General features: G+C 43.8%; 1 protein-coding gene across 3 annotated transcripts in view; it reads right to left on the bottom strand.

Moving 5' to 3' along the window:
- DAO (D-amino acid oxidase) overlaps positions 1 to 27,678 on the bottom strand; it is a 142,019-nt gene that overhangs the window by 81,157 nt on the left and 33,184 nt on the right. The window contains exon 2 of one of the 3 annotated variants that reach the window (XM_073582591.1): positions 19,723 to 19,847. The exons of 1 other annotated variant lie outside the window; for it this stretch is intronic. The gene's annotated coding sequence lies outside the window, so the exon portion shown is untranslated. Of the gene's footprint in view, positions 1 to 18,700; positions 18,810 to 19,722; positions 19,848 to 27,678 lie in introns of those variants that run through there. One more of the 3 variants, XM_073582592.1, reaches the window with a different exon arrangement.

Raw genomic sequence — 27,678 nt, 5'->3', positions numbered from 1 at the left:
CTGTTCTTTTTTCTTTCCCCTTTTTCTCTCCCTCTGTTCTTTGTTTCTTTCTCTCTGTTTCTTTCTTTCCCCTCTTTCTTTCTCTCTCTGTTCTCTCTTTCTTTCCCCTCTTACTTTGTTTGCTTCTATCTTTCTCTCTCTGTTCTTTCTTTCTTTCCCTTTTTCTTTCTCTGTTCTTTCTTTCCCCTCTTTCTTTCTCTCTCACTCTCTGTTCTTTCTTTCTTTCCCCTCTTTCTTTTTTTTCTCTCTCGCTCTCTGTTCTTTTTTCTGTCCCCTCTTTCTTTCTCTCTGTTTCTTTCTTTCCCCTCTTTCTTTCTCTTTCTCTGTTATCTCTTTCTTTCCCCTCTTTGTTTGTTTGTTTCTTTCATTGCTTCTTTCTCTGTTCTTTCTTTCTCTCCTTTCTTTCTCTGTTTTCTTTTATCTCTCTCTCTGTTCTTTCTTTTCCTCAGTACTAGTCAATGTGCCAACAGTACCAGCTACTGTGCCCATAATGCCAGCCACTGTGCCCTCAGTACCAATCAGTGTGATCAGCAGTGCTAAATGGGTGGGGCTCTGGACATTATTAAATGTAAAGTGGGCACTTATTGTTATAGGGGAACTCGGGTAACTGTGACTGTCAAAGGGGCACACAGGGCGTTATTACTTTCTAGGGGGCAAAATGTGGGCACTGTTGTCTAGGGCACTTGCACCCGGCATCACTATATTGTAGAGGGTTGCTTTCGAATTTAAAGGGCACAGAGAACCACCCAGCAGGTGCAGTAATAGGGACACATACGGCAGCAAGGGCTCAGCATTGGGGTATCAGTAGGATGAGGGGTTTGCGCAGGTTGGGGATAGATGGTGATGGGGCTGGAATATGAGAAGTGAAACGTGTCTTTCTTGTATTCTCTGTAGCCAAGTCCTGGCTAGAGAATTGTCATTGTCGGTCTGGGCCAGATGGAAAAGACGTGAAAAGTGAACGATTCCATCAGAAAGAACGTCGGCGGTAAGACACTATCTGTAACTCTGCTGTAATCATGTGTTCTGTAGGACTGGTATCTACCACTGACCATATGGCGGTAATATCAGTATTGGTCTTTATATAGAGACTAGCTGAATAGCTCGGTGCTGCCCGAGCATAGTAACTAACTACGGTTAGTTATAACAAATTATAATGATTATATCTATATATATAAAGCTGACATGTGAAACAAGAGAAATAAAGAGCTACTAGGTAATAAATCTAAAAAAGGAGTATCACTTTATTGAGTATATGTAAAGGACTTACAACAATAGACTGAATAAATATAGAAATGACAAAAATGTGGCAGAATAATCCAGGTGCGACATAAAGGGGGACACCGCTGCCAATATATGCATAAATACCAAGACAATAAAGGGTTAATAACAAGTGTATACCCTAGGTAAAGGTAAGAATGCAGAGGGAGAGAGCTCAAAAATAAAATGGTCAAAGTATATAGGGAATTTGTCAAGTGATACTCCTTATGGAGATAAACCAAAAATCCCTGACATCCTTGGAACTAGAAATAGAGGAATTAAAGATTAAACTCCGCAGTGATATGAATAGTGATGATTTAAAAAAATTCAATCAAGAAATGGATACTCTCTCACAAAAATGGGCACAGGTGATACAGTCCACTAAGGCAAAAAAGTTCAAAAGAGATGTTGAGGACAAAAATAATTTCTGTGTCTACAGATGGCGGAATATGCCTGATCGATCACGATCGAAATATCGCGGTTCCTCATTTTCAAGATCAAGATCAACTTCTAGAAGATCTAATATGTCCGGGGATGACAACTTACCTATAAAACATCCCCCTAAAAATCCTTCCAAAAACCCCCCAGTGGGTGGTACTAATGGAGCGGGTGGCACAGCTATACGTGCGGTTACGAGGCAGACTATTAAAAACAAGTCCAATACGCCTACCCCTGCTCACTCACAGGGGGGTTTACAGGTACTCAACTTATCCGATCATGTTCTCAGTGACATTCAGTTGAGGGTCCTATCTAAGGGCCTTTCTTTTTCTCCCACCAACTCTTTTCATTTTTTTACAGCTTTGAAGGATTTGCATCTTTTTTTCTCGTAAGCTGCTCCTCAGGACACTTCACAATAAAAAAATGTCTCGTGGACCCATGAGTGAGGTCGAGAGAAAGGCTCTCCAGAATCTCGAGGATCTTCTCGGTGAACAGGCCACTCCTGATTCAAGTAGGTTTCCATCTTTCATTTTTCCCAGATCCACAAAGTTTCCCCCCTTGTCACTAAGTCCTGCCATTGAGATCTTCACTAGACTTGTCAGTGAGGAATTCAAGAAGCTTTCTAATCGGCGACATTTTGATAATTTGACTCGCGCTGAACGAGTTGCGATCACTCAATTACAATCATTACCTGATGTATTTAAACCGGCTGACAAGGGGGGAAACATAGTGGTCTGGCCCCATAAACTATACGAGCGAGAAGCCTTTCGTCAGCTAAAAGATATTAATACCTATACTCACTTACCATCCAGTCCTCTGGATTCCTTTTCTCTTGGCCTCCAGTGCATTCTCATTGATGCTCTGAATGATAATATCATCACGAAACAAATTTTTGATGGTCTGATTGTGAAGTGTCCTAAGGTCCCGACTTTTTATCTCCTACCCAAGGTCCACAAAGATGCCCTCGACCCTGCAGGACGTCCTATAGTGTCTGGCATTGATGGACCCTGTGACCGGATCTGTCATTTTATTGATTTTTATTTAAAACCTGTTGAAATAGTACCATCTTTCACACGTGACACTACTGACGCCCTGGCTAGGGTCGACGGCATCTCTGTGGACCCCAACACTCTTCTTGTCACTGCGGACATGGAGAGCCTTTATACTTGCATCGACCACTCACTTGGACTGGAGGCAGTTCGCTTCTTCCTCGGGGCGTCTGACCTGGGCGGCCCTTTGTGTGAGTTTATCCTCGGGCTGCTGCACTTACCCACAATTTTTTTGTTTTCAAGGATCGTTTTTATTTACAGAGACACGGCACCGCCATGGGTGCAGCCTGTGCGCCTTTGTATGCCAACCTATTCCTGGGTTTCTGGGAAAGATCCATCTTTGGCGACGGGGGTGTGCCGGACGCATCCCATGTTCTGTGCTGGCATCGATATATCAACGACATTTTGTTTATGTGGGATGGGACGGTGCAGCAGCTCGATGATTTTATGGGTACACTGAATCAGAACACATCCAACATCCGCCTTATATATAACTTTGATTATAAGCAGATCAATTTTCTTGATATTACATTGGATGTTGACCATCGTGGTCAAATACAGACCGATGTCTATCGTAAACCAACTTCGGTCAATGCTCTGATTCATGCGTCCTCAGCTCACAATCCTTCCACCATTAGGGCCGTCCCGGTCGGTCAGTTTCTGAGGATGAGGCGAATTTGTTCATCTGATGCCAGGTTTGAGGCTCAGGCCTCCGACCTGGCTTCTCGCTTTCGGGCCCGTGGTTACTCCAACAGATGCATCAAAAAAGGCTATGTTCGAGCTAGGGCTACTCCACGTGCCAGTCTTCTTAGGTCTGATGGGACTCAGCCGGTGCCCACAGGCTTTCGGCCGATCAGGTTCATCTCTACTTTCAATCACTGCTGGGATGACATGAGGCAGGTACTCCAGAAACACTGGTCTGTACTGGGTGCTGAGCCATCTTTGGGTACTTCTCTTGGTACCTCTCCGGCTTTGACTGTCAGGAGATCAAGAAATCTTAATGACCTCCTGGTTCATAGTCATTATGTCCCTCATGCCAAATGTCCGTTTGGCTCCCATGGTCCCGTACTTGGTTCTTTCCAATGTGGCCGTTGCCTCGCCTGCGCAAATGTCCTGCGCTGCTCCACATTCCAGTCCTCCGATGGCAAAAAAAGTTTTGATATACGGCACAGGATCACATGTAATACAGCAAATGTGATTTTTTATGCTACTTGTGACTGTGCAAAATTTATATTGGTTTGACATCTAGAGAGTTGAGACTGCGGGTGCGGGAGCATGTGCGGGACATTTGCGCGGCCAAGTCTACGGCTGACCCCTCTTTATTGAAAACAATCCCACGCCATTTCTTTCTATATCATGATTGTGATCCCTCTAGCTTTAAGGTTAGAGGGATTGATTGCATACATCTTGGCGTGAGAGGTGGAGATTATAAAAAGATTCTGGCACAGGTCGAAGCCAAATGGATAGTTACTTTGGGTACCATGACTCCCGCTGGCCTTAACGAATCCCTTTTTCCTCTTTTCTTTGACCACGGTGGGTGGATTCTTGCGAGATGTATCTGTCCGGGCGCAATGATTCCTATTACTATAGCCATTTTTGTCTCCACTTGTATCCCTGTTTGACCCCTATCCGGGTATTTTTGGTATCGTTGTTTTTAACCTTTTAACATTTATTTCTCTTTCATGTTTATGTTTTTAGTTGGACCTCATGACACGTCTTTTCTTCTTGGACTTTTCATCCATCTGGGCCAGTGTTCCGCTATTCCTTTGTGAACTGTTTCCTGTTATATGATTGATTTTTACTCTTTTGTAAATGTTGTAGTTTTTCACTATAACATTGTTGTTTCCATGAACAGTGTATATTATGATGTTTACATTATGATGTCTGTAATTTATGCATATATTGTTGCTTGCACGTAGCACTTTCTTTATGCTATATGCATATGTGCAATACTTATCATTGAAGATACATCTTGTTATTGTGATATTCTTATATATGGTTTATTTCTGTGGCTATTGCTACCAGCTCATATTTCGATGCCTGTGTATATATATATATATATATATATATATATATATATATATTGCTTTACGCATTTCTTTATATGCTTATGTGTAACACCTATTACTGCTTATACGCTATGTCATTATAACATCCTTCATTGGGTTAATTTTTGTGCCCACTGTTCTCATGGACACTTTCATTGTCCTTTGGCTGTGCCTGTGTGCGCATGCGCCTTGTGCTCACGTGTCCCGGGGAAGCGGGGGGCGTCTTCTGCGTCCTCCGTGCGCTCATTGGGAATTCCCCTCCCTCTGCGCGTGCGCCTGGAGACTTGACGTCTTCCTGCTTCTGCCGGGTCCCGTGGTGCGCAGCGCGCATGCGCCGACCTCAGCGCTGCCATTGGCCCAGTGATTACCTGCTGACCACGTCACATGTGTTATAAAGGTCCTTTGGTACACTTTTCGGATACTCCCCTTGAGAAAGCGGTGCTTTGTGCACGCAAAACGTGCGTTGTGGCTCTTCCACTCGGTTCTGGGGTCGTGTCCGCTGCCTTTTACATCTTTTGGTGAGTGTCTCTTCATTTGGTCTTCTCTGGCATTGGCCCTTATTAGACTCTTTTGGCGCTGACAGTTTATGTGCATACACACGTTGTTACCTGTCTCATGCTCACTTGCCAAATTCCCTATATACTTTGACCATTTTATTTTTGAGCTCTCTCCCTCTGCATTCATACCTTTACCTAGGATATACACTTGTTATTAACCCTTTATTGTCTTGGTATTTATGCATATATGGGCAGCGGTGTCCCCCTTTATGTCGCACCTGGATTATTCTGCCACATTTTTGTCATGTCTATATTTATTCAGTCTATTGTTGTAAGTCCTTTACATATACTCAAAAAAGTGATACTCCTTTTTTAGATTTATTACCTAGTAGCTCTTTATTTCTCTTGTTTCACATGTCTTGTTTGAGCGGGTATTTTTCCCTTTTCAGGGAGTTTTGGCATTTTGCCAATTGGCATCTTTTGTGCCATCAAGGTGTTTTGTTTCTACTATATATAAAGCTGAGTGTAGAGCCTCGCCCACTCCGCATAGCCACATTCACTATAATATCCCACACCATCCCGTCAGCCAGAGCTACCGGACTACTACTCCTAATATCCCACATCGTCCCGTCAGCCAGAGCCACCAGACTACTACCCCTAATATCCCACATCATCCCGTCAGCCAGAGCCACCGGACTACTACCCCTAATATCCCACATCATTTCATCAGCCAGAGCCACCGGACAACTACCACTTATATCCCACATCATCCCGTCAGCCTGAGCCACCGGACTACTACCCCTAATATCCCACATCATCCCATCAGCCTGGGGTCAGAACCAGAGCACTAAGTGGAACGGTCCTAATTCCATACTGGGGATCCCTTTAAGAGAGGCCTGATGTCAGAACCAGAGCGCTGAGTGGATTTGCCCTGACTTCCATGCCAATGATCCCTTTAATAGAAGTCTGGAGTGAGAATCAGAGCGCTGAGGGATTTACCATAACGTCCACACCGGAGATCCCTTTAAGAGAGGCCTGGGGTCAGTACCAAAGCGCATAGTGGATTTGCCCTCATTTCCATACCAGGGATCCCTTTAAGAGGGGCCTTGGGTCAGAATCAGAGCGCTGAGTGGATTTGTCCTAACTTCCATACCGGGGATCCCTTTGAGAGAGCCTGGGATCAGAACCAGAGAGCTGAGTGGATTTGCCCTGACCTGACTTGCATATCAATGATCCCTTTAATAGAATGCTGGGGTCAGAATCAGAGCACTGAGGGATTTGCCCTAACTTCCATAAAAGAGATCCCTTTAAGAAAGCCTGGGGTCAGTACCAGAGCATTTGAAAGCATTTGCCCTGACTTCCATACCGGGGATCCCTTTAAGAGAGCCTGGGGTCAAAACCAGAACGTTGAGTGGAATTGCCCTAACTTCCATACTGGGGATCCCTTTAAGAGAGCCTGGGGTCAGAATCAGAGCGCTGAGGGATTTTCCCTAACTTCCATAAAGGAGATCCCTTTAAGAGAGCCTGGGGTCAGTACCAGAGCATTTGAAGGCAATTGGCCTAACTTCCATACCGGAGATCCCTTTAAGAAAGGCCTGGGGTCAGTACCAAAGCACAGAGTGGATTTGCCCCAAATTCCACACCAATGATCCCTTTAAGAGAAACTGGGGTCAGAACCACAGAGCTGAGTGGAATGGTCCTAACTTCCATACCAGGGATCCCTTTAAGAGAGGCCTGGGGTTAAAACCAAAGCGCTGGATGGATTTGCCTTAACTTCCATACTGGAGATCCCTTTAAGAGGGAAGATGTGCCTATATGATGGAGGATGTGTGATGTGTATATGGGCACAGGAGGGGTGGATTCATTTCTGTCATGTGCTCTGTGCTCCTTTTTGGGGGGCAGACAATGGCTGGGAGCTTATGTTCCCAGGGATGCTAGATTTCCCCCACCATGTCAGTGTCTGCTGAGGTGTTGTCAAGTGGGAAAGCTTGACCATAGCAACCAATCACAGCTCAGCTTCTTTTAACCAGCTCTGGTGAAATGAGAGATGCTTAGTGATTGGTTGCAACGACAACTGTTGCTCATAGCAACCAATCATAGTTCAGCTTCTTTTGAACAGCTCTGTTGAAATGAAAGATGCTTCGTGATTGGCTGGTGATACACACACACACACATTCAGTTTTATATATAGAGATTATTTTCAGTAACATCGCAGTGATCTGCTGAGGTTCTCGAACCTCCACTATTAGGGTGCGTCACTGAGTTGTAATCAAAATTACCTGGTTAGGGGCCCACTCAAAAGTTTGCCCCCCCCCAGCTACTCCTCTGGTTTGGATCTTTATTTAGTACTAAAAAAGTTGGCCCATTCTTGCGCAGATCCAGTGATGAGGAAAATAAGGGTCAGGCTCAAGAAGCAAATCAAGAATAACAAATCACAATTTTGACTATACTGTATGTATCCAAGATATTCAAATGAATAGGAGTGGATCTGCAGTACCCTGCTGTGGCCATCATACAGCTGACGGAGCTGTGCTGTTCCAGTTCACAACTGATCACATGTGGGCTGTGGCCACTGGTGACACCAGAAACAACTGATTGGTGGGGGAGCCAAGTGTCACACCTCCACCGATATTAATGATGACCTATCCTTAGGATAAGCCATTAGTGTAGAAGTATTGTACAAACCCTTTAACAATTTTGTATCTGGTGTAGCTCTATTATCTGAGCTCTGCCTCTGCAGTATTTTATAGCAATGAGGTACAACAAGTAACGTTCCACATAATAACCAATGCAGTCCATTTGCACATGTTTGGTAATCTATCTTTCACAATTGTAATTAGAAAGGTGTGGTACGGGTATTAATCATATGAGATGTTGTGATCTAGCCAAGTATACACAAATGTCTGTACATTGTATGAACAAGTTTATCTGAGTAAGACCAGAATGCCACAGTGACAGATCATCCCTAATCTTCATCCTCTAGTATTTCACCTAGTCCAGACTATAAATCCAGGTGTCATTACAAAAGTCTAGCTTAACCCCTTCACCCCCAAGGGTGGTTTGCACGTTCATGACCGGGCCAATTTTTACAATTCTGACCACTGTACCTTTATGAGGTCATAACTCTGGAACGCTTCCATGGATCCCGGTGATTCTGACATTATTTTCTCGTGACATATTGTACTTCATGTAAGTGGTAAAATTTCATTCAAATAACTTGCGTTTATTTGTGAGAAAAACGGAAATTTGGCGAAAATTTTGAAAATTTCGCAATTTTCCAACTTTGAATTTTTATGCCCTTAAATCACAGAGATACGGCACACAAAAAACTTGATAACTAACATTTCCCACATGTTTACTTTACATCAGCACAATTTTGGAACCAAAATTTTTTTTTGTTAGGAAGTTATAAGGGTTAAAAGTTGACCCGCGATTTCTCATTTTTACAACACCATTTTATTTTTAGGACCACATCACATTTGAAGCCACTTTGAGGGGTCTATATGATAGAAAATACCCAAAAGTGACACCATTCTAAAAACTGCACCCCTTAAAGTGCTCAAAACCACATTCAAGAAGTTTATTAACCCTTTAGGTGCGTCACAGGAATTTTTTTGAATATTTAAAAAAAAATGAACATCTAACTTTTTTTCATAAAAAAAATACTTCAGGTTCAAATTTTTTTATTTTACCAAGGGTAACAGGAGAAATTGGACTGCAAAAGTTATTGTGCAATTTGTCCTGAGTACGCAGATACCTGATATGTGGGGGGGAACCACTGTTTCGGTGCATGGCAGAGCTCAGAATGGAAGGAGCGCCGTTTGACTTTTTCAATGCAAAATTGGCTGGAATTCAGAATGGACGCCATGTCACGTTTGGAGAGTCCCTGATGTACCTAAACAGTGGAAACCCCCTACAAGTGACCCCATTTTGGAAACTAGACCACCCAAGGAACTTATCTAGATATGTGGTGAGAACTTTGAACCCACAAGGGCTTTACAGAAGTTTATAACTTACAGCGGTACAATTAAAAAATCATATTTTTTCCACAAAAATGATCTTTTCACCCCAATTTTTATTTTCCCAAGGGTAACAGGACCCTAAAAGTTATTGTGCAATTTGTCCTGAGTACGCTGATACCCCACATGTGGGGGTAAACCACTATTTGGGCGCATGGCACAGCTCGGAAGGGAAGCAGCGCCATTTGACGTTTTTGGCTGGAATTGAGATCGGACACCATGTCGCGTTTGGAAAACCCCTGATGTACCAAAACAGTGGAAACCCCCCACAAATGACACCATTTTGGAAACTAGACCCCCTAAGGAACTTATCTAGATGTGTGGTGAGAACTTTGAACCCACAAGGGCTTTACAGAAGTTTATAACGTACAGCGGTACAATTAAAAAATCATATTTTTTCCACAAAAATGATCTTTTCACCCCAATTTTTATTTTCCCAAGGGTAACAGGACCCTAAAAGTTATTGTGCAATTTGTCCTGAGTACGCTGATACCCCACATGTGGGGGTAAACCACTATTTGGGCGCATGGCACAGCTCGGAAGGGAAGCAGCGCCATTTGACGTTTTTGGCTGGAATTGAGATCGGACACCATGTCGCGTTTGGAAAACCCCTGATGTACCAAAACAGTGGAAACCCCCCACAAATGACACCATTTTGGAAACTAGACCCCCTAAGGAACTTATCTAGATGTGTGGTGAGAACTTTGAACCCCCATGGGCTTCACAGAAGTTTATAACATAAAGCCATACAATTAAAAAATCATATTTTTTCCACAAAAATGATCTTTTCACCCTCAATTCTTATTTTTCCAAGGGTAACAGGACCCTAAAAGTTATTGTGCAATTTGTCCTGAGTATGCTGATACCCCACATGTGGGGGTAAACCACTATTTGGGCGCATGGCAGAGCTCGGAAGGGAAGCAGCGCCATTTGACGTTTTTGGCTGGAATTGAGATCAGACACCATGTCGCGTTTGGAAAACCCCTGATGTACCAAAACAGTGGAAACCCCCCACAAATGACACCATTTTGGAAACTAGACCCCCTAAGGAACTTATCTAGATGTGTGGTGAGAACTTTGAACCCCCATGGGCTTCACAGAAGTTTATAACATAAAGCCATACAATTAAAAAATCATATTTTTTCCACAAAAATGATCTTTTCACCCTCAATTCTTATTTTTCCAAGGGTAACAGGACCGTAAAAGTTATTGTGCAATTTGTCCTGAGTACGCTGATACCCCACATGTGGGGGTAAACCACTATTTGGGCGCATGGCAGAGCTCGGAAGGGAAGCAGCGCCATTTGACGTTTTTGGCTGGAATTGAGATCGGACACCATGTCGCATTTGGGAAAACTCCTGATGTACCAAAACAGTGGAAACCCCCCACAAATGACACCATTTTGGAAACTAGACCCCCTAAGGAACTTATCTAGATGTGTGGTGAGCACTTTGACCCCCCCAGTGCTTCACAGAAGTTTATAATGCCCGGGCGTGAAAATAAAAAATTCGTATTTTTTCCACAAACATGATCTTTTAGTCACCATTTTTTTATTTTCCCAAGGGTACCAGGAGAAATTGGACCCCAAAAGTTGTTGTCCAATTTGTCCTGAGTATGCTGATACCCCATATGTGGGAGAAAACTACTGTATGGGCACACGTCGGGGCTCGGAAGGGAAGTAGTGACGTTTTGGAATGCAGACTTTGATGGAATGGTCTGCGGGTGTCATGTTGCCTTTGGAGAGCCCCTAATGTACCTAAACAGTGGAACCCCCGACAAATGACCCCATTTTGAAAACTAGACCCACTAAGGAACTTATCTAGATGTGAGGTGAGCACTTTGAACCCCCAAGGGCTTCACAGAAGTTTATAATGCCAGGGCATGAAAATAAAAAAATTGTATTTTTTCCAGAAACATGATCAATTAGTCCCCAATTTTTTCATTTTCCCAAGGGTAACAGGAGAAATTGGACCCCAAAATTTGTTGTCCAATTTGGCCTGAGTACGCTGACACCCCATATGTGGGAGAAAACTACTGTATGGACACACGTCGGGGCTCGGAAGGGAAGCAGTGACGTTTTGGAATGCAGACTTTGATGGAATGGTCTGCGGGTGTCATGTGCGTTTGGAGAGCCCCTGATGTACCTAAACTATTGAAACTCCCCACAAGTGACCCCATTTTGGACACTAGACCCCCAAGGAACTTATCTAGATGTGTGGTGAGCACTTTGAACCCCCAAGTGCTTCACAGAAGTTTATAACACTCGGACGTGAAAATAAAAAAATCATTTTTTTCCACAAAAATGATATTTTTGCCCCCAATTTTTTATTTTCCTAAGGGTAACAGGAGAAATTGGTCCCCAAAAATTGTTTTTCAATTTGTCCTGAGTAGGCTGATACCCTACATGTGGGGGTAAAACACTGTTTGGGCGCATGGCAGAGCTTGGAAGGGAAGGAGCACCATTTGACTTTTTCAACTCAGAATTGGCTGGAATTGAGATCAGACGCCATGTTGCATTTGGAGAGCCCCTGATGTGCCCAAACAGTGGAAACCCCCCAATTATAACTCCAACCCTAACCCCAACACACCCCTAACCCTAATCTGAGCCCTAACCCTAGCCCTAACCCTAGCCCTAACCCTAACCCTAGCCCTAACCCTAGCCCTAGCCCTAGCCCTAACCCTAACCCTAACCCTAATGGGAAAATGGAGATAAATACTTTTTTTTTATTTTATTATTTTTCCCTAACTAAGGGGGTGATAACAGGGGGTTTGATTTACTATTTATGGCGGTTTTTATGTTTGGCGGCTGTCAGACGCTAAAAGACGCTTTTTATTGTAAAAATAGTTTTTGCATCACCACATATTGAGAGCTATAATTTTTCCGTATTTTGACCCACCGAGTCATGTGAGGTCTTATTTTTTGCGGGACGAGTTGACGTTTTTATTGGTACCATTTTCGGGCATGTGACATTTTTTGATCGCTTTTTATTCCTATTTTTGGGACGCAGAATGAACAAAAACCAGCGTTTCATGAATTTCTTTTGGGGGGGTGCGTTTACACCGTTCCGCGTCCGGTAAAATTGATAAAGCGGTTTTATTCTTCGGGTCAGTACGGTTACAGCGATACCTCATTTAGGTCGTTTTTTTATGTTTTTGTCGGTTTTATGCAATGAAAACTATTTTATATAAAAAATAATTATTTTTGCATCTCTTTATTCTGCGAGCTATAACTTTTTTATTTTTTCGCTGATGATGCTGTGTGGCGGCTCGTTTTTTGCAGGACAAGATGACGTTTTCAGCGGTACCATGTATATTTATATGCGTCTTTTTGATCGCGCGTTATTACACTTTTTGTTTGGCGGTATGATAATAAATCATTATTTTTTGCTTCGTTTTTTATTTTTATTTTTTAAGGGGTTCGCTAAAGGGGTTAACTAATGGGACAGTTTTATAGGGCGGGTCATTACGGACGCGGCGATACCTAATATGTGTACTTTTATTGTTTTGTTTTTTTTTATTATTTCCAAAAAATGGATTTATTGGGGGAATATTTTTTTTTTTTTTCTAATTTATTTGGCGATTTTTTTAAATTATTTTAACACTTTTTTTTATTTTTTTTTTACTTTATTAAATAGTCCCAGGTGGGACATCACTGTCCTGTGACAGATCGCTGATCTGTCACATCACAGATCACTGTGACAGATCAGCGATCTGACACAGGCACTGCAGAAGGCTTCCTCATGCCTGCGCTTTGCAGGCACTGAGGAAGCCAGCTTCCTCAGGTCCCCGAAGGCCCCCGTCGCCATCTTGGATTCGGGGGCCTGGAGGAAAGGAGCCCCCCGCAGCAGCGCTGCACATTGCGTTGCCGTGGGGGGCTCAGGGAAGCACGGAGGGAGCCCCCTCCCTGCCGATGCTTCCCTTTAACCCCCGGTACACCGCGATCATGTTTGATCGCGGTGTGCAAGGGGTTAACGTGTCGGGGGCGGTCCGTGACCGCCCCTGACACATTGTGCCGGGTGTCAGCTGTGATAATCAGCTGACACCCGGCCGCGATCAGCGGCGCTCACCACGTGGGCGCCGCTGATCGCGCCGACGTACTATCCCGTCCATGGGCAAAAGGGCCCAGGTCCCATGGACGGGATAGTACGTCGGATGGCAGAAAGGGGTTAAATAAGTCAAGTGTTTTGCTGGCTTCCCAACTGATATGGCAATTACATACTAGAAGATTATGCAACTTAGGGCTCATACCCATTTGCGAGAAAAAAATTGGTCCGATTTCCGGACCGAAAAAACGGACGAGTGTCATGCGAGTGTCATGCGAGTGTCATGTGAGTGTCACACACACACACACACACACATATATATATATATATATATATTTTGGAGAGAGAGCTAGATAGCAGAATAGCCGGTAATGCATTTGTCGGCTTTTGTAAAATAATTGCAAAAGCCGACAGGATATTACACATGGTTTACATACAGTAAACCATTGCATATCAGTTAGATTTATATATGTCCCTAAGTAATAATGTTAGTAGTATATATGTGTAAAATTTTGGAGCTGTAGGTGTTAAATTAAAGAATTAATTAACGGAAAAAAATTGCGTGGGCTCCAGCACAATTTTCCTCTGCCAGAGATGGAAAGCCATTGACTGAGGGCAGATATTAATAGCCTAGATAGGGATCATGGTTATTGCCCCCCCAATAATCGGATTGCACTCGTCCGTATTTCTCGCAAGTGAGTATGAGCCCTTAGAGATATGTTATAGATTGTGTGAAAACAAAATGTATAACTGCTGTTTTCACACAAGGAAATGCAGTGCAAATTTACACTAAATCCACTGACAATAATGTAATGCATGCAAATGGACGTTGCCTCACTGCAAATTTTCACCCATTACATACAGTAGGGTGAAATGTGTAGTTAGATCCAGATAGGAATCCAGATGGTGCAGATTTGATCAAGAATTCAAATCTTTTCCTTATTTGTTCCAACACATAGGACCTGTATTCTTGATGGCAGAATCAGTTGTTGCATAACAACCAGTCTGTCGGATATGTTACAATTTAAGGCGTTTTCTAGAGATAAAAAAAAAACTAAAATAGTAAAATAAACTTTTCAATTTACTTGCTTTAAGAAATCCCTGCTGCTTCTTCTTTCCCATTTTCAAGATGAATATAAAATGTGCAAGCCACTGCAGTCATCCATACTGTTGTTACTATGAACTAGTTCACACTGTGTTTATGCAGTGCCCCGGGAGGTTTACCTGAAGCTTGTCTATCAACTTGACGTTAACAGAAGCTGTAAAGTCACCAGTAGGAGTGGTTTGTGAAATTGGTGTCTGGCAGAAGAGGCAGGTACTGTAGTTAGCAACAACCTGCCTGTAAGTTCTTAGCCCCATACACAGTGGATTGCGAAAGTAATCACCCCCTTGGCTTTTTACCTATTTTATTACATTACAACATGTGTTTAAATATTTTTGTAATCCAATTTCCGATGTATGATGCATCAGTTGTAAATAGTCTAAGCTGGTGAAGTGAGAAAAATATAGGCATAAATTAAATTTATGGAATCAAATAACTAAAAATTGTTATGTGCATATGTATTCACCCCTTTCGCTATGAAGCCGCTAAAAATTTCTGGTGCAAGCAACTACCTTCATAAGTCACGTGCTTATTGATAGGATGTCCACCTGTGTGCAATCTAAGTGACACATGGTCTGTCAGTATATACACGCCTTTTCTGAAAGTCCACAGAGGCTGCAACACCATTAAGCAAGAGGCACCACTAACCAAACATCATAAAGACCAGGGAGATCTCCCAACAAGTCTGGCACAAAGAACATGGTACCACGACAAACCTGACAAGTGAAGGACGCCCACCAAAACTCTCAGCCCGGGCAAGGAGGGCATTAATCAGAAAGGCAGCACAGAGACCAATTGTAACCCTGAAGGAGCTGCAGAGTTCCCAAGCAGAAGAGACTGGAGAATCTGTCTGTCACGGTTCCACCCCTCAGTGTGTCTGGGATGCGGTTACTGACAGCTCGGCCATCAAATCTGGTATAGGGGTGTGCTGAAGCTGTAATACTTTGATTAACTGATCAGCCATCCTATCTGGTACAGGGGCGTGCTGAGCCGTCAGTGTGTTGATTGACAGCTCGACTATCCAATCTGTCAGCTGTTTCCAAGTGTTCATTATCCCAGGTGATTCCCATGCTACTTAACTTAGATGTTTCTCCCAGACCTTTGCCAAACATACATTCTGCTAGTGAGGTTTGTGATTCCTGTGCCTTGAGTTCTGTATGCTGGATTTTTTGTTGCCTGACCTTAAAATTCGTTCTGACCATTCGTCTGTTTAACCCCTTCTGCTCTGATCTGTTATCCTCCTGGTATTCTGACATCGGAACGTTACCTGACCACGCTTTTGTCTCTTCTCTTTGTTTATGACGTACCCTCCTGGCTTCTGACCTTGGACTACTTGACTATTCTGACTCACGGCTTGGCCGTGAGGAGTGACTAACGTCACACTGTCCATATGACCACAATAAGCCGTAAACCCCATACAGATAACCTTTATAGAAGAGTGGACAGAAAAAAAAGCCTTTACTTAAACCAAAAAATTGCAATGCTTGTTTTGAGTTTGCCAAAAAACATGTGGTAGACTCCCAGAATGTATAGAGGAAGGTGCTGTGGTCAGATGAGACCAAAATTTAACTTTTTGCCCACCAAAATAAATTCTGTTTCTGGTGCCAAACCAATACCGCTCATCACCCCAAGAATACCATCCTGACTGTGAATTGTGGTGGCATCATGTTGTGGAGATATTTTTCAGCAGCAGGCACAGGGAAAATGGTTGGAGTTGAGGGGAATATGGATGGTGTTAAATACAGGGATATTCTTGAGCAAAACCTGCTTCAGTCTGTCAATCAATAATTTAAAACCGTGACAGAGGTTCAGATTCCAACAAGACAGTGATCCAAAGCACCCTGCTAAAGCATTGGTTTAAGGGGAAATCTGTAAATGCTTTGGAGTGGCCTAGTCAAAGCCCAGACCTTAATCCAATTGAGAATCTGTGGTCAGACTTGAGGAATGATGTTCACCAGAAGAAACCATCTAACTTAAAGGAGCTCAGTCTTGAGTGTTGGCCACTCTCCTTTGCTATATATACTCGCCTCTGGTAATCAGAGATTGTCAGTGTTAAGACCCCGTCACTCATAGCGACGCACCAGCGATCCCGACAGCGATATGAACTTGTCAGGATCGCTGGTGTGTCACTACATGATCGCTGGTGAGCTGCGAAACAGGCAGCTTCACCAGCGATCAGCACCAGCGACAGGAGGGTAACAAGCGACGCACGTCGCTTAGTTACCCACTGTGTACCTTAGTTACCAGTGCGCTGGTGCAGGGAGCTGGTAACCAAGGTACACATCGGGTTTCCAAGCAGCACGCGGCACTTAGAAACCCGATGTGTACCTTGGTTATCAGCTCCCTTCACCAGCGCGCTGGTAACTAAGGTACATATCGGGGTTTCTAAGTGCTGCGCGCTGCTTAGAAACCCGACGTTTACGTTAGTTACCAGCGCGCTGGTCGCTGGTCTCCCGCCTGTCACACGCAGCGATGCGTGCTGGCCAGCAGGAGACCAGCGATCAAAAAAATGTCCTGGCCATTCCAGGACGATCAGCGATAACAGGTCGCTGATCAGTGTCATACACAGTGATCTCGCTGGTGAGATCGCTGTTGCGTCACAAAACTTTAGTTTCTTCCTGACTGCTTCTGGAATTGGAGATGTTGATTGTTTGAGGAGGACTTTGGAGTGTTGTTCAAAAGACTATTGCTTGGTGATTTGTCTGCGTGCATATCCTCATACTCTCCTATTTGTTTTTTCCTTCTTTTACTTACCAGTGTTCCACTCTGTTGTTTGTGAACGTATATTTGTATGATTAGTATTTTCATTTACCCTGTACGTCTTCCCTTGTTATTCTGGATTGTGTATTCTTGTACACTACAATTTCCCACTCCCCTGTGAGGGGGAAGGGACAGATAAGGGCTGATAAAGGATCTCAGCAAGGCACGTGGCCCCCTCGTCTTAACCATCAGAAATAATCCGGGGAGCAGGGATAGCTATGGCGCCCCTAGCTTTAAGCATAGGGAAAGAGCCCCTAGCCCCGGGATATCCTACAACAGTGCAGTAACACTTATTCAAAGTGACTTGCAGCTGTAATTGCTGCAAAAGGAGGCTCTACAAAGTATTGGCTTTAGGGGGGTGAATAGTTATGCACAATGAAGTTTGCAGTTATTTGGCCCTATTTGCTCCTTGCTTCACTTAAAAAGAAGACCAAATGTTCACAGTTGCAGGCATGCTCTTTACATGAACTGATACAAACCCTAACAAAAAACAGTGAAATTCCAGTTTGTGAGGTAGTAAAACACAATGTCAAGGGGGTGAATACTTTCGCAAGCCACTCTAGAAAAAAAATCAAAAAGTCATGGATATGATAATCTTTTTAAAGAGGTGTAGAGCTAAATACCCTTTTCAGTTTTTTTTATTCCCCTCACACTGCAGCACAGTCCTGCAGGTAAATGTGGCCGGCTACAGCTCCCTGTACAGATAAGCTGCCAGACGTGCTGTGTATGGAAAAGGTGAAATGGGTGCAGTACTAAACCACAGTACATTCTCATGATTGTTGGGGCACCAGAAGTCTAACCCTCACCGATCATGAAGTGATGGCATATGTTAATGAGCACTTTATGAGATGGGTTTGAAGTTTATTTTTTATTGCTAGTAATGTTACACTAACATGTGTTTCTTGATTTTGCACAAAGAATGCATTCAGGTTATAGGTTCCCTTTCTCTGGGAAAAAAAACCTTTTAAGGGATTTACCCTTCTTTTCTACAGTCTATATACAGGTGAGCCCATAAAGAATTGCCCGAGACCCGTTGGATTGGAGCAACCTCAGGAGTTATTTACAGGATTGACGTTGCACCACCTCTCCTTACAAAATGGGGCTGAGGGGCTTTAAGTCTCTAAGATAGTAAAACCCCAAGATCCAAAGAAATTAATTGAAATGAGCATGTTTATGGAGTGTGGGAGGAAGCTGGGGAGCCCACAAAAAAATCCCTTGTGAATTTAGGAAACCATAAGAACTTACTTATTTGTCGACTAAGGAAAGTTTAACGCTCTCAGGATAGGAAATGAAAGCCTTAAAAATAGTACTAAAGTCTAATCAGCAAAAAGTCGAGTAAAGCAGTCTGATTCCAATGCGTCCTTCCGCACTGAGCACAACACGAGCACAATTACACGTAGACAATACTGGAAAACTAGATTGTTAGGAAGCGAGCAAAAACATAACATGAAACAATATAAAAGTGCAACAGATGTGGCTTTACTCACTCATTTATTCATGTTCCTTTAATAGAGGACGTGCTGGTGTGCGATTACCAGTGACTCACTGTCTGCACAGCAACACATTGGCTGCAGCTAGAATGACAGACAGGCCGACCAACAAGATCGTCCTCGCTAACCAAAGCTCTGTTAACTGATTCTGTGCCGGATATGCTTGACAGTCCTGTAGCGTGTACAGCACATTCTTTCAAAAGTAAAGAGTTTTTTAATATTTCCACTTACAGGACGCCTTTTGTCAGGTTTCTTTCTATATTTAAATTCTGTCTTTGTAGCGGCAGGGCACATTATGCTGCTGGAAAAGGACACTGCCAATAAGAAATACTATTGCCATGAAAGGAAGTACTTGCTCTGCAACAATGTTTAAAGGGAATCTGTCAGCAGGAATTCACCCATTGTAACTAATTATATGAGCATGTCGCTCTATCAAAGACAAGTCCAGCAATATTTTTATATGGCCAGTCTGTTCCACTTATACTGATGTGTAAGCTTTAGAACTGACATGCAAATACAGTTGGAGAGCTATTTGTTAGTCTAAAGCCTCTGTCACTCCAGCTCTACTCCCTGTTTCCTCTTGCTGACTGACAGCCTCTATGCTGTGTGACTTCAGGCAAAAGGAGTTGTCAGTCAAGCTGGAGGAGGCGGCACTCGGCAGGTAATAGAGCTGGAGTGACCGAGACTTCAGATCTACCAATAGCTCTTTATTTGCACATTAATTGAAACACTGATTTCTCATGAATGGAGGAACAGACTGGCTATGTAAAGTTATTGCTGGACTTTTTCTTTTTAAAGAACTGCATTTGCAAGCTCTTAAATCAGGGGTCATCAAACTTTTTAAACAGGGGGCCAGTTCACGGTCCCTCGGACCATTGGAGGGCCGGAATATAGTTTAAAAAAACGATGAACAAATTCCTATGCACACTGCACATATCTTATTTTGAAGTAAAAAACAAAACAGGAACAAAAACAATATTTAAAATAAAGAACAAGTAAAGTTAAATCAACAAGCTTACCAGTATTTAAATTGGAACTATGGGCCTGCTTTTGGCTAATGAGATGGTCAATGTTCGGTTCCATATTTGTCACTGCTAGTCATAACAAGTGAAGCAATTTTTCTCTTTCTTGATATCATTGTTTCCTAGGGATTCCAAAGCACTATTAGTAAAATACCAATATATATACAGCGCTACAAAAACAATATACCAGCAATAAAATTGCCCACACAGAGACATACAAACTGCACTGCCCATCAATGCCATCTGATCAATGCCCATCAATGCAGCCTCATCAGTGCCCATATTGGTGGAACTCCACTTTAACCTCAGGCTCAGACTGGTGTGGTGTGAAGAGTCCCCAATAGACAGGTAAATGTCCCTAATAGGCAGCATAGGTCCCAATAGGCAGGTAAATGTCCCCAATAGGCAGCATAGGTCTCCAATAGGCAGCATTGGTTCCTAATAGGCAGGTAAATGTCCCAATAGGCAGCATAGGTCCCCAATAGGCAGCATAGGTTCCTAATAGCCTAATAGGCAGGTAAATATCCCAATAGGCAGCATATGTCCTCAATAGGCAACATAGGTCTCTATTAGGCAGGTAAATGTCCCAATAGGCAGTATATGTACCCAATAGGCAGCATAGGTCCCCAATAGGCAGGTAAATGTCCTAATAGACAGCATTGGTCCCCAATAGGCAGGTAAATGTCCTAATAGGCAGCATTGGTCCCCAATAGGCAGGTAAATGTCCAAAATAGGCAGCATAGGTCCCCAATAGACAGGTACATTTCCCCAATAGGCAGCATAGGTCCTCAGTAGGCAACATAGGACCCCAATAGACAGCATATGTCCCCAACAGGCAGGTAAAGGTCCCCAATAGGCAGGTAAAGGTCCCCAATAGGACCCGGTGTTAAAAAAAAAAGAAAAAAACTGTACTCACCTATGTCTCCCGCTGCTCTGAAGAGGCGCCTGCTGGTCTCCGTCTTCTTCCAGCACAGGCACAGCCGGCGTGGCGTCATCAGGCCAGGCACGCGGTGTGATGACAATCACGTCATCTGTGTGTGCTCGCTGCATACAGAGGGCTGCGCAATGCCTTTCCTTGGTGCCTCGTTGTTCTGCCCGTGATTTCAGGGTCCGCCGGCCTTGAACTGCAGAGAAGTTCAATGTCGGCCGAGCCCAGGGGGCCGGATAAAAGTCCTCGGAGGGCCACATGTGGCCCGTGGGCCGTAGTTTGAGGACCCCTGTCTTAAATAGTTTGTGGGGAAAAATCCTGGTGACAGATTCTCTTTAAGTTTGTGGTATGTGTCAAAGTAGCATCCACATGAATGACAAAACCCAAGGATTCTCATAAGAACATTGCCAAAGAGCATCACAACATATCTGTTACCTTGCCCTCTACCTAATGTGCCTCCTGGTGCCATCTCTTTCCTTGTCTGTCCTCAGGTTATAAAAGTAATAATAGTGTTTCATTAGATCAGCCACCTCGTTCTATTGCTCCATGGTCCAGCTCTGATGCTTATGTGCAGGTCGCATATGTTCTTTTAGATTTGGCAGACAACATGGGCACTTTTACCATAGTCTGTGCACCAAAAACTGCAATGTACTGTTTGGTCTGACACTTCTGTTACTTTCTTCTTCAGCAATTCACATTAACCCCTTCACTACCAAGGGTGGCTTGCACGTTAACTCCCGGGCCAATTTTTACAATTCTGACCATTGTCCCTTTATGAGGTAATAACTCTGAAACGCTTCCAAGGATCTTGGTGATTCTGACATTGTTTTCTCGTGGCATATTGTACTTCATGTTAGTGGTAAAATTTCATTCAAATAACTTGTATTTCTTTGTGAAAAAGACAGAAATTGGCGAAAATTTCGCAGTTTTCCAACCTTGAATTTTTATGCCCTTAGGCGTTTCACACTAGCGTTTATTCGACGCAGCACATGGCGCCGCTAAGCCCCGCCCCCTGCCAACTCCCTGCCCGCCCCATCCGGTCATCGCCGCCTACTATCGCACATGGACGCTTGCGATCTGCGGACCCTATCTTTAGCATAGGGTGCGCAGATCGTGCGCTGGCCGTGCGCTAGTAGGATTTTGGCGTGCGCTGCGCACTTTTAAAGGTGCGCTGTGCACGCCGAAATGCAACATGCTGCGTTCCATGCATTTTTAATAGAAAACGCACATGTTGTGCCAATGGTGCGTTTTTTACCGCTGCTGAATTGCTTAGCGGTAAAAAACGCAGCATGTTCATTAATTTTGCGGAATTGCCCGCGATTCCACATACCATCAATTATATGGGCAAAACCGCATGGGAAAACGAATGCAAAAATGCTTGACAAACGCTTGTCAAAAACCGCATGCGTTTTCCCGGGAGCAGGGTGTGCAATTCTGCTCAGGTTTATTCTGCATGAGAATCGCTACGTGGGCACATAGCCTTAGGCTGTGTGCACACGTTGCAGCCTGAGATGCGGATCCGCAGCGGTTTTGGCCTCACGGATTCGCATCATATCCACAGTGTAGTGCACAGCCAATGATAGTAAATGGGAAATTAAGAAGTGTTGTGCACATGGTGTGGAAAAATCCACGTAGAAACGCAGCATTTTTTTTTCTGCAGCGTGTCGATCATTCTTGCAGATCTGCAGCGTTTCTGCACCCATTGACTTCCATTGAGTCAGGCACATCCACAGCAAAACTGCAGATGTAAAAAACATCTGCGGATTTGCTGTGGATGTGGGTGCTAGAGATGCTGCAGATCGGGAGGAGGGAAGTGTGTGGGCGGAGCTATGTGCGTGTATGTGTGTGCGGAGGTCTGCATGAATCTGTGTCTGTGTGAGGGGGTCTGCGGGGCTGTGTGTCTGTGTATAGGCAGACTGTCATGGTCACTGTGTGTCTGGACGCAGATGTTTCCGTAAGGCGAACCCATAACACACGTGACCCTGGAAACACCGCCTCCAGTGGGGCGCATTTAAATAATAAAACGTGCAGGTGGATACGCCGCCTCCACCTGGCGAATTTAGGTATTACACGTTATACATACAATAATCAAATAATAAAGGGGGAACCTGGGAAACTTTAACAATGGTGGGCCCTGTGATAGGGAAGGGGACATGGAGACCTCCTAAGCTCCCCTGAGCCAGTGTCCCTGCACTCCTTACATTCCCTAAACAGGCTCCGCACCTGTCGCCGCACGCGTACCTTAATGCCCTTGCTCACCCTGACCCTAAACCCTCACTAGGGAATGGGTCGGTGCGGAGACTAATCCCACCACTGCACTAATAACACACATGAGGAAAGAGACAATACAGGGGAAACACCACTTAGCTTTGCTCTGCTGCGTGCACTCCCAGCAACAGAGCCCTCCACCTGAGTGCATCTTCTCCTCCACCCGGATCCATCACCATAACAGGATCCTTCACCTTAGTGCAGCCTTGGAGCAGAGTCCACCACCAGTTGCAGCTGCTTAGAACCAGAGTCCCAAGGATGAGTTCAGCTTCTGACCCGAAGTCGAGCATGCTTGAGTCCAGTTCAGCAGCCAAGTCCCACATGGTGAGTGCCACTCTCCATAGTCGCCACTCCACCAGCCCATGCAGACACTTCCCGCTGACACCATCACTGCGACTCCACCACGCCATGCCAGCCCTTCGTCCAGACACCATAGCTGAAACACGTCCCCCCTGGCTAAGCTGCGCAGGACTCCTCACCAGCTCCATCCTTCCTCCAGGCTCTCCAACTCAGAGTGAAAACAAACTCACAATATCACAGGCCGTGAGTGAACACCCTGAGCACACCTTTATAGGGTGTCACACCTGATCCATAATTAAGTGAACATTAACCTAAACCTAAGGTGCGATACCATTCCCCACCACCGGGCAACTTAGAATGAACGACACCACGTGTGATAATTCTAATGGCCACCGGGGGCTATCATGACACACTTTGAAACCAAAGGATAAAAAGTTCACTTAATGCATTTAATACCGCCAGATCCAACACAGGATCATGACACAGACATCGTCCAATGTGACTACTAGTCCCATCCGGCTATGCCTGCCACAGTGACACCATTGGCCAATTATGGCAAAGTAGTAGCCTATCATCCGGTTAATGTGTTGAGTGTTAAAAAAAAAAGCACATATAGTACACATAAAGCACACATATTTACCATATACACCTAATCCCCAAATCCATTGATCATCTGTAAATAAAATTAAAATAATAAACAAACAATATACTCCCTGTGTCTGACGAAATCCAATTAATAACGATTGTCTCATGACGATCTCTCATGGAGAGCTGTCACATCAGCAGATGCAACCACTCTCCAGGAGCTCCGGTGATACAATGACGGAGATAATCCTCCACACTGTATCACTCCGCCGCTAACAGGTCATCTGAGTTCATCCTGTCACTTGCGGCACCGCAGCGTGAGAATTTTCTCATGCTGTAGTGCAGTAAAGTGAGAGGCTTAACTCCGATGATACACTGCAGGAAGGTTATCTCCGGTCATTGTCATCGGAGGCCTTATAGAGCGGTCACATCTGCTGATGGGACTGCTCTATAGGGGAGATCATCGTGGTATACTCGTTATTAAAGGGATTACGTCGGACCAGGTTGTATTTTTGTTTATTATTTTAAATTTTTTACAGGAGATCGATGGCTTCAGGGAATTAGGTGTGCAATAAAAAGATGGAAAACTGTGTAATGTTTTATTTAATTAAAATATTTTTTTTCTGGCTGTGTCTTTTTTTTAACCCAATAATACCCCCTAATACTGTAAGGAGCACTGTGTGGTGCCCCTAATACTGTATGGAGGACTATGTGGTGCCCATAATACTGTATAGAGGACTATGTGGTGCCCATAATACTGTATGGAGGACTATGTGGTGCCCATAATATTGTATGGAGGACTGTGTGGTACACATAATACTGTATTGACGACTATATGGTATCCGTAGTACTGTATGGAGGACTATAAGGAGGAGGAGGAGGAAAATTACTTTGTAAGGGCTGCAAAGTTGTGAGATATGCTCTTCTGTGACTCTGCTGAATATTACGTTGTTTTGGCGGGAGCAGGGCAAATAGAACTTCTGATGATGATTTCTATGTATGCCCCTGCTCTGAAGACATCAAATGTACAGTATATGTGTACAGTGTCACAAGATATTACATACACTGTGTTAAGGTAATGTAAAATGTTAATATACAATATAAATAGTGTATGGCATAGGATAGCATAGGGTAACACATAACTCAGAACTTAGAATATAAGGTAATGACAAAAGACTGACTGGCAGCCATCTCCATATACAATAAGCAAAAAAAGTTGCACTGTATTGTGCTAAAGCATGTCAATATGAAATATATGAAATATGAATAGCAATACTTCTTATGGATACTAGGAAAAAACTGAGGCGCTTAGCACACAATTTGGTCAATTCATGCTTGCCCATTAGCCAACGACAAGGCGATCTCAGATCTGCTGGGTCCTTCGTGTCTAGTGTGAATACCTCTCTAAGGCTAGGTTCAGATTAGCGTTCAGGGGCTCTGTGGAGGGCTGCGTACTTCCTCCATTAAGCCCCGCCTACTTCCGCATACGTCCTGGTACCTATCTTTAACATTGGTTACGCAGGACATGCGGATGTATGTGGATGTATGCAGATGCGTTATTTTGAGGCGCCCGTCGTCTGTGCAAAACGCAACTTGTTGCATTCCCGTGCTGTCATCGGGCGCGTCATAACAACGCATCCGCATACATCTGCATGTCCTGCGTACCCAATGTTAAAGATAGGTACGCAGGATGCATGCAGACGTATGTGGAAGTAGGCGGGGCTTAACGGAGGAAGTACACAGCCTCCAAATCCTAATCTGAACCTAGCCTAAGACTGAAGTCTGAATTGACTGACCGGCACTTCAAAGCTAGTGATCAGGTGCATATTAAGAGCAGTTAAAACACTAAACTCATAAGACCCAGCAGATCTGAGACCACAGGGTGCAACTTTTTTTATATATTGCATATGGAGATGGCTGCTTCTCACATGCACCTGTTCACACCAGCTTGGAAGTGGCAGTCAGTCTTTTGTCATTTCTATATTAGATCTCTGGCCGAGCACTCCGCCCTTCAGCATATGGTGGATTTTAATTGCAGCAGGGTCTTACCTACCCTTAAATTCAGACTTAGAAGAGAGGTATTCACATGTACCCAGAAATTCAGACTTCAGTCTTAGAGAGGTATTCACACTAGACACGTTAGGACCCATCAGATCTGAGACCACCATGTTGTTAGCTGCTGGGCATGAATGAATTGGCCAAATTATATGCTAAGTGTCTCAGTTTTTTCTTAGTATCCATAAGTAGGTCTGCTATTCATATTTCATAGATTTCATATTGAAATGCTTTAGCACTACAGAGTGCAACTTTTTTGTTAATTTTTAAGGACACAAGGTAGTGATAAACGGATAAGACAGTTAGTGATAAGTTACTTAGATACATTGATGTTAGTTAGCTGATTTCAGAAGGATAAGACACAGTTAATATATAATACTAGCCTACAGTGGGTAGAGACTAGTGTTAGTAAAAAGAGGGCACTTCCTGGTCGTACCATTTGTTTGAGGCAGTGGAACATCATACTGGAATCCCGAGCGGATGCTCTTGTCATGTCCAGAGCCCAAGGTCTGGCGGGCACATCGTATCTTCTGGCATACAGGGAAAAATGGACAGGGACCTGTATAGAAGGAAGGTAATGGATTCCGTGTGCACTCCTGAAGTGGACAGGAAAATCAGGAGGCTGACAGAGTTAGATGGCTTAGGGATGGTCCAGGATGAATGAGTGGTAGGGCTGAAGATGTGTTGTACTAAGTAAGTAAGAAATACACTATCGTTAAAAAGTTTGGGGTCACCCATACAATTTTGTGTTTTCCATGAAAACTCATACTTTTATTAATCAAATGAGTTGCCAAATGATTTCAAACCTAGTCCAGACATTTACGAGGTTGAAAAAAAAGATTTTTATTTGAAATAATAATTTTCTCCTTTGCTTTCGTCAAAGAATGCTCCGTTTGCAGCAATTACAGCATTGCAGAACTTTGGCATTCTAGCAGTTAACTTGCTGAGGTAATCTGGAGAAATTTCACCCCATGCTTCCAGAAGCCCCTCCCACAAGTTGGTTGGCTTGATGGGCACTTTTTGCGTACCATACAGTCAAGCTGCTCGCACAACAGCTCAATGGGGTTGAGGTCTGGTGAGTGGGCTGGCCACTCCATTACAGATAGAATACCAGCTGCTTGCTTCTTCCCTAAATAGTTCTTGCTTAATTTGGAGGTGTTCTTTGGGTCATTGTGATGATACCACAGGGTATGGCATGGCGTTTCAAAATGGAGTGAAAGCCTTCCTTATTCAAAATCCCTTTTACCTTGTACAAATCTCCCACTTTACCAGCACCAAAGCAACCCCAGACCATCACATTACCTCCACCATGCTGGACAGATGGCATCAGGCACTCTTCCAGCATCTTTTCAGTTGTTCTGCATCTCACAAATGTTCTTCTTTGTGATCCAAACACCTCAAACTTGGATTTGTCTGTCTATAACACTTTTTACCAATCTTCCTCTGTCCAATGTCTGTGTTCTTTTGCCCATATTAATCTTTTCCTTTTATTAGCCAGTCTCAGATATAGCTTTTTCTTTGCCACTCTGCCCTGAAGGCCAGCATCCCGGAGTCGCCTCTTCACTGTAGAAGTTGACACTGGCGTTTTGCGTGTACTATTTAATTAAGCTGCCAGCTGAGGACCTGTGAGTCGTCGATTTCTCAAACTACAGACTCTAATGTACTTGTCTTGTTGCTCAGTTGTGCAGCGCGGCCTCCCACTTCTCTTTCTACTCTGGTTAGAGCCTGTTTGTGCTCTCCTCTGAAGGGAGTAGTACACACCGTTGTAGGAAATCTTCAGTTTCTTGGCAATCTCTCGCATGGAATAGCCTTCATTT

Source organism: Dendrobates tinctorius, unplaced genomic scaffold (assembly GCF_039654945.1).
Source record: "Dendrobates tinctorius isolate UK_male_01 unplaced genomic scaffold, ASM3965494v1 ptg000073l, whole genome shotgun sequence".
NCBI classification, from domain to species: Eukaryota; Metazoa; Chordata; class Amphibia; order Anura; family Dendrobatidae; genus Dendrobates; species Dendrobates tinctorius.
Note: the sequence above shows the minus strand (reverse complement) of the source record. Positions and strands in the feature narration are given on the sequence as shown.